Here is a 6,456-nt window from a genome sequence, read left to right on the forward strand (position 1 = left end):
ATGTCGTTCGTGTCCTTTCCCGTTTAAGGGAGCACTCATTGTTTGCTAAACTCGAGAAATGTGTATTCGAGCAGTCCTCATTGCCTTTTTTGGGTTACATTATCTCACAAGAGGGTCTGGCTATGGATCCTGCGAAGCTCTCTGCTGTCCTGCAATGGTCCGAACCTCATTCCTTGAAGGCGGTGCAACGCTTCTTAGGATTCATAAATTATTACAGGCAGTTCATACCCCATTTTTCTACTTTGGTGGCCCCTTTGGTGGCCTTGACTAAGAAAGGTGCTAATCCCAAAGCCTGGTCTACTGAGACATCTCAGGCTTTTGAGGCAGTAAAAAGACACTTTTCAACTGCTCCCGTTCTTCAAAGACCCGATGAGAATAAGCCCTTCCTCTTAGAGGTTGATGCCTCTTCAGTGGGTGCTGGTGCGGTCTTGTATCAAAAGAACGGTGCAGGTAGAAAAAGGCCGTGTTTCTTCTTTGCTAAAACCTTTTCACCGGCAGAGAGAAACTATACCATTGGGGATCGGGAACTGCTCGCCTTGAGATTAGCCTTGGAGGAGTGGCGTCACTTGCTGGAAGGAGCGAAACATCCTTTCCAGGTCTATACAGACCATAAGAATCTGACGTACTTACAAACCGCTCAGCGTCTGAATCCTCGCCAAGCCCGCTGGTCCTTGTTTTTCTCCCGCTTTCACTTCTCCATCAACTATCTGTCTGGGAGTAAGAATAACAAGGCAGACGCCCTGTCTCGCTCTATGCTTTCTACCCAGGAAGAGATTGACGAACCTCGTCTTATCCTTCCCTCCAGGGTTTTTCATACGCTCTCGCCTGTGACGTTAGACCAAATCCCACCGGGCAAGACCTTTGTTCCGCCTGATCGACAGAATGATATACTGTCATGGGCCCACACCTCAAAGGTGGGTGGGCATTTTGGTATTAGGCGGACACGAGAGTTACTGGAGAGGTGGTATTGGTGGCCACACTTAGCCAGCCACGTCAAGAGATATGTCGGTTCCTGCTACTCGTGTGCTCGCAACCGTCCATTACGGCAGAGACCGGCTGGGCTCTTGCATCCTTTACCAGTGCCAGATAGACCATGGGAGGTGGTAGGCATGGACTTTGTGGGTGATCTTCCATGTTCACAGGGACATAGATTTGTGTGGGTCATTACGGACCATTTCTCCCGGATGGTTCATCTCGTACCGTTATCGAGAATCCCATCTTCCAGGGTACTAGCCAAACTATTCCTCAAGCATGTCTTTAGGCTTCACGGGATGCCAGATCGTATCATTTGTGATAGAGGCCCGCAATTTACTTCCCGTTTCTGGCGAGATCTTTGTAGCCTTCTGCAAATTGAGTTGAATCTCTCTTCGGCATACCATCCGGAGACTAATGGTTTGGTTGAACGTACCAATCAATCTATGATTATATACCTTCGACACTTTGTTGCTGAGAACCACGATAACTGGTCCTCCCTCTTACCCTGGGCAGAATTTGCCCTTAACAATTCGCTGGCTGAGGCCACTGGGCAGACACCGTTCGTACTCAATAATGGGCAACACCCTAGGGTACCAGTACCGTTTCCCGCTGCTGCACCTCCTCCTCTTGTGGCTGACTGGGCAACTAATGCCAGAGAGGTTTGGGATCGGACTCAAGAGTCGATCCAAGCAGCTAAGGACCGTATGAAGACGGTGTCCGATCGGTTTCGTCGCCCGGCTCCTGTCTTTTCTCCAGGGGATTTTGTGTGGCTCTCTGCAAAACACGTGAGACTTAGAGTGAGCTCTGTCAAATTTGCTCCTCGCTTCCTGGGTCCTTATGAGGTTCTTCGACAGGTAAATCCTGTAGTCTATCAATTGAAGTTACCTGTCCATCTTAGGATTCATGACAAATTCCATGTCTCACTGCTAAAGCCGGCTATTTTACCTCACGCTCGTGAAGTGCACTCTCCTGCCTCTGATTCCTCTCGCTCTAGCTATGAGGTACGAGCCATAGTTGGTTCTAAGATGGTTAGAGGGCGCAGGTTCTTCTTGATAGATTGGGAGGGCTATGGTCCGGAACATCGCTCTTGGGAGCCTGAGGAGGCTGTCCATGCTCCCGACTTAGTTGCCGATTACCTGCGTCGCCGGGAGGGGGGCCCTTGAGGGGGAGGTACTGTTACGGTTGCTGCGAGCACTGGAGACTATGTCCAGATTTCTTGCTACTGCACATGTGCGAGCGCTGGAGACTAAGTCCAGATTTCTTGCTACTGCACATGTGCGAGCGCTGGAGACTAAGTCCAGATTTCTTGCTACTGCACATGTGCGAGCGCTGGAGACTAAGTCCAGATTTCTTGCTACTGCACATGTGCGAGCGCCGGAGACTAAGTCCAATCTTGGAGCCATTGCACATGTGCGGGTGACATCATCGCTGACACGAGGTCACATGTCTCTGACACCTTCTATGCCGATTGGTCGCTGGTCATGTGCTTGTGACGTCTTGCTCGGTGATAGGCCAGCATGATGTCACTCCTGTCGTTCTGGCAGCGGATTGGCTCTGGTGTCCTCCATCTTGGATGAGGCACAGAGTCTATATAAGACCCTGACACACGCCGCATGGTGCTCAGTCCTCTTGGTTCATGCATATGAGTAGACGCTCTGTGCGCGTTCCTCTAGGCATTCCTCTGTCTATGCTAGGTGAGCGCTACCGGCAGGGTAGCGTTCTTATACCTTACAGCTTCGGCTGCTGTCCGTATCCTTTTCTCTTAGGGGAGCGGACATAGGCAGGTGCCTGAGGCACATGGTCTGGCTGGGCCTTGTGATTCTACTCGTAGGTGGACGTTGCCGCTAGGGTAACGTTCCTTATACTGCGTCTGGCAGTTGTTCGTATCCTCGCACACTAGGGGAGCGAACAGAGGTAGGAGCTTTGTGCGGCTTACGCTGCTGTTCGTCTCTTTTGCACCACTAGAAGAGCGGACCTAGGCAGGTGCCATATCTAGTGGTTCGTGCCCTCGCACACTAGTGGAGCGAACGCAGGTAGGAGCTTTGTGCGGCTTACGCTGCTGTTCGTCTCTTTTGCACCACTAGAAGAGCGGACCTAGGTAGGTGCCATTTCGCACACATTGCCTTTGTCTCTGTGATTATTAACAGAGATCATTCCACACACCCTCCAAGTAAGGGAGGAATTGCTTTACTTACTTATTATATCCTTCTGTGAGTTAACAGAGGTATTGCACTCTGCCATAGTCTGCAGCAAAGTCTTTGCACGGTGGACCCTGACTGTCTGATACTCCTTTCAGTTATTATCAGACAGCCCCCCGTAACAGGATGCCACTAGGTACACTGAGTGTTTGCTAGTATAATGGCTTACTTATAATTAGTTGGAGTGTGCAACGCAGGCAGATGCGCTCTGCAAATGTCTTGGCACTAGTGGGACTATAGCAAAGTCCAATAGCCACGTATAGGATGCCACTAGGTACACTGAGTGTTTGCTAGTAAAATTGCTTAGTTTAAAAAAGTTGGAGTGTGCAATGCAGGCAGACGTGCTCTGCAAATGTCTTTGCACTAGTGGGACTATAGCAAAGTCCAATAGCCACAGATAGGATGCCACTAGGTACACTGAGTGTTTGCTAGTATAATGGCTTACTTATAATTAGTTGGAGTGTGCAACGCAGGCAGATGCGCTCTGCAAATGTCTTGGCACTAGTGGGACTATAGCAAAGTCCAATAGCCACGTATAGGATGCCACTAGGTACACTGAGTGTTTGCTAGTATAATGGCTAAGTTAAAATTAGTTGGAGTGTGCAACGCAGGCAGATGCGCTCTGCAAATGTCTTGGCACTAGTGGGACTATAGCAAAGTCCAATAGCCACGTATAGGATGCCACTAGGTACACTGAGTGTTTGCTAGTAAAATTGCTTAGTTTAAAAAAGTTGGAGTGTGCAATGCAGGCAGACGTGCTCTGCAAATGTCTTTGCACTAGTGGGACTATAGCAAAGTCCAATAGCCACAGATAGGATGCCACTAGGTACACTGAGTGTTTGCTAGTATAATGGCTTAGTTATAATGAGTTGGAGTGTGCAGAGGACAGGAGGGTACAGTGGCAGGATTGTGGTGCTCTGGGTAGAGGAATGGAAGCCTGCCTTTCTATTCCCTCCTAATGGTGAAATGCAGGGAGGAAATCCCTGACCTTGGCTACACAGATGCTGTTGCTGTTTGCAGGACCTGTCACCTATGGCTCTCTGACCCTGCCGGTTTGAGCCCTTAAAAGGACTGCTATAAAGTGCTCTCCCTATGCTGTCTAACGCTGTGTATGCAGCGCATACAGCTGTATCGGCTATAGGACTCAGGAGGACGGAGCTGCGACAGTGATGTCTGACACCAAAGACGCAGAAGGCAGATAATGGCGTCCGTGAAGAAAATGTCCGGTTTTATAATGCAGGGACATGTGACATGCAGATCCTATCACACATGCCGTTGCTTCTCTGGCTCAAAGTCAACTTAGCTGTGTGTGTGTCTGTGATTGGCTGACATGCTGGCCCGCCCCACAAGACGCGCGCACTTAGGGAAGGAAGACAAGAAAAAAAAAAAAAAAAATGGCGATCGCCATTATAGAAACAGCAGTGATCTGAAGGCGCTGTTCACGCACACTATACACTGAAATGTGATAATAGTTTGATTCACAGAGTGACTTACACTATTACAGCAGAAACCAAGCTATGATTTAGCTGTTTTTTGGCTGCTAGAACCGTTCTCGAACGTTTCTAGAACTATCGAGCTTTTGCAAAAAGCTCGAGTTCTAGTTCGATCTAGAACATGCCCCAAAATCACTCGAGCCTAGAACTGGAGAACCACGAACCACGAACCGCGCTCAACTCTATCCAGGAGCTTTGGTTCCCTGAGTTTCCAATAGCAAATGTCTAGAAAAAACTCTGTCCATTGGCACAACTCAGCAAGAAAACGAGAAGACCGAGAAGATATATTTCATTTATCTTAATGCCACCTTATTAACAGCACTAAACCCTTCTATTATGTCCCTTAGCCTTTTGAGCTTATCCTCTGGTAAGCGGAAGACCATGCCTCTGGTATCGATCTCAGTGCCTAAAAACTGTATTATAGTAGCCAATCAGAATACAAAAGGATGCATAGGAAGCGTGACTTTATTTCAATATTTTAAAACAATCCAATAAAATGAAGAAAAGTCACTCATACAAGATCCACAGAAGTTGTATAATACATACATAAATCAAAACACTATAAGGCCTGTTTCACACGTCAGTGATTCTGGTACGTTTGTGCTTTTTTTTAAACATAACAGAATCACTGAGATACGCAGATCCATTATAATGAATGGGTCTGCTCACACATCAGTGATTTTTCACTGCACGTGTCTCCGTGCGGCGTACCCGCGTGTCCGTGATTGCTGCACGGAGACATGTCCATTTTTTTCTGGCATCACTGATAGGATGTCCATAAGGTGGCAGCAGAGCATAACAGAAAAAGGTGCCTATTGTGCACTGAAAAGACCCAATGTGATGCACCAGACATATAGAGCCCTAATGGATTCACAAATATAAGATATATCATGAATGACTACTGCATAATGAACGCTAGCATGAAAAAAGAAAGGAATCCATAAAAATAAATAATAAATGGTGCACATATGTTAGAGCCCCACCGAAGGACAAAAAAAGTCTGATGGAAATAGAGAGCATATAGGAACAATAAGAATGTGCAACAGAGAGGAAGGTGAGAATGCAGGATCAATCACTGCCTGTCAGATATTAATAATCAGGGAAATAACTCTGGAGCAGACGCACAAATTAGGGTCTTACCTGGTAAGGTAACAAATAATTAATAGTAGTTGCACTCACCTATTAAGGTTGTGCCAGTCACAACCCCTAAATGCACGTTACAAATGGCGACAGCCGCAGCCCCTAGTAGAAGAGCAATAACGTATAGGAGGAAAATCGGGTGCGTGCCGCGCTGTCACCAAAGGAAACTGATGTTAATTATTTCATCTCTTTATTCTTTTTTCCGGTCAATGTGTTTCAGAGATCACTGTCTCCTTCATCAGGGCAAAAAAAGAACAGTATGCAATCAAAGGAGGAAGAACCTCTATATATACACATATGGAGCTACGTCAGAGGACTGACTGCTGTATTTCAAATACTGCCGGGATGGTCAACTGTTACAATACCGGCCATAAAAGTTCTCAAGTGATATATTGAGAAACATTTATAAAATCACTGGGGTATAGTGTTTCAAATTTCATCAGCTTTTTGAGACAAAAATCAGAAAAAGAAGAAGAAGAAGGATAAAATGAAAAAAAGAAAAAAAAGAAGAAAAAAAAAACAAAAAGGGAGCATTGAGCTCCAGACCCTGTATTGAGTCTTAGAAGTGTAGTGACAAGTGCATCTGTCCACAACCCTGTAAGGGTGAACGGGATGACGGACAAGAAAAATTATGTTCGTGGCAAAAAATG

Source organism: Anomaloglossus baeobatrachus, unplaced genomic scaffold, assembly GCF_048569485.1.
Source record: "Anomaloglossus baeobatrachus isolate aAnoBae1 unplaced genomic scaffold, aAnoBae1.hap1 Scaffold_115, whole genome shotgun sequence".
Classification (NCBI taxonomy): Eukaryota; Metazoa; Chordata; class Amphibia; order Anura; family Aromobatidae; genus Anomaloglossus; species Anomaloglossus baeobatrachus.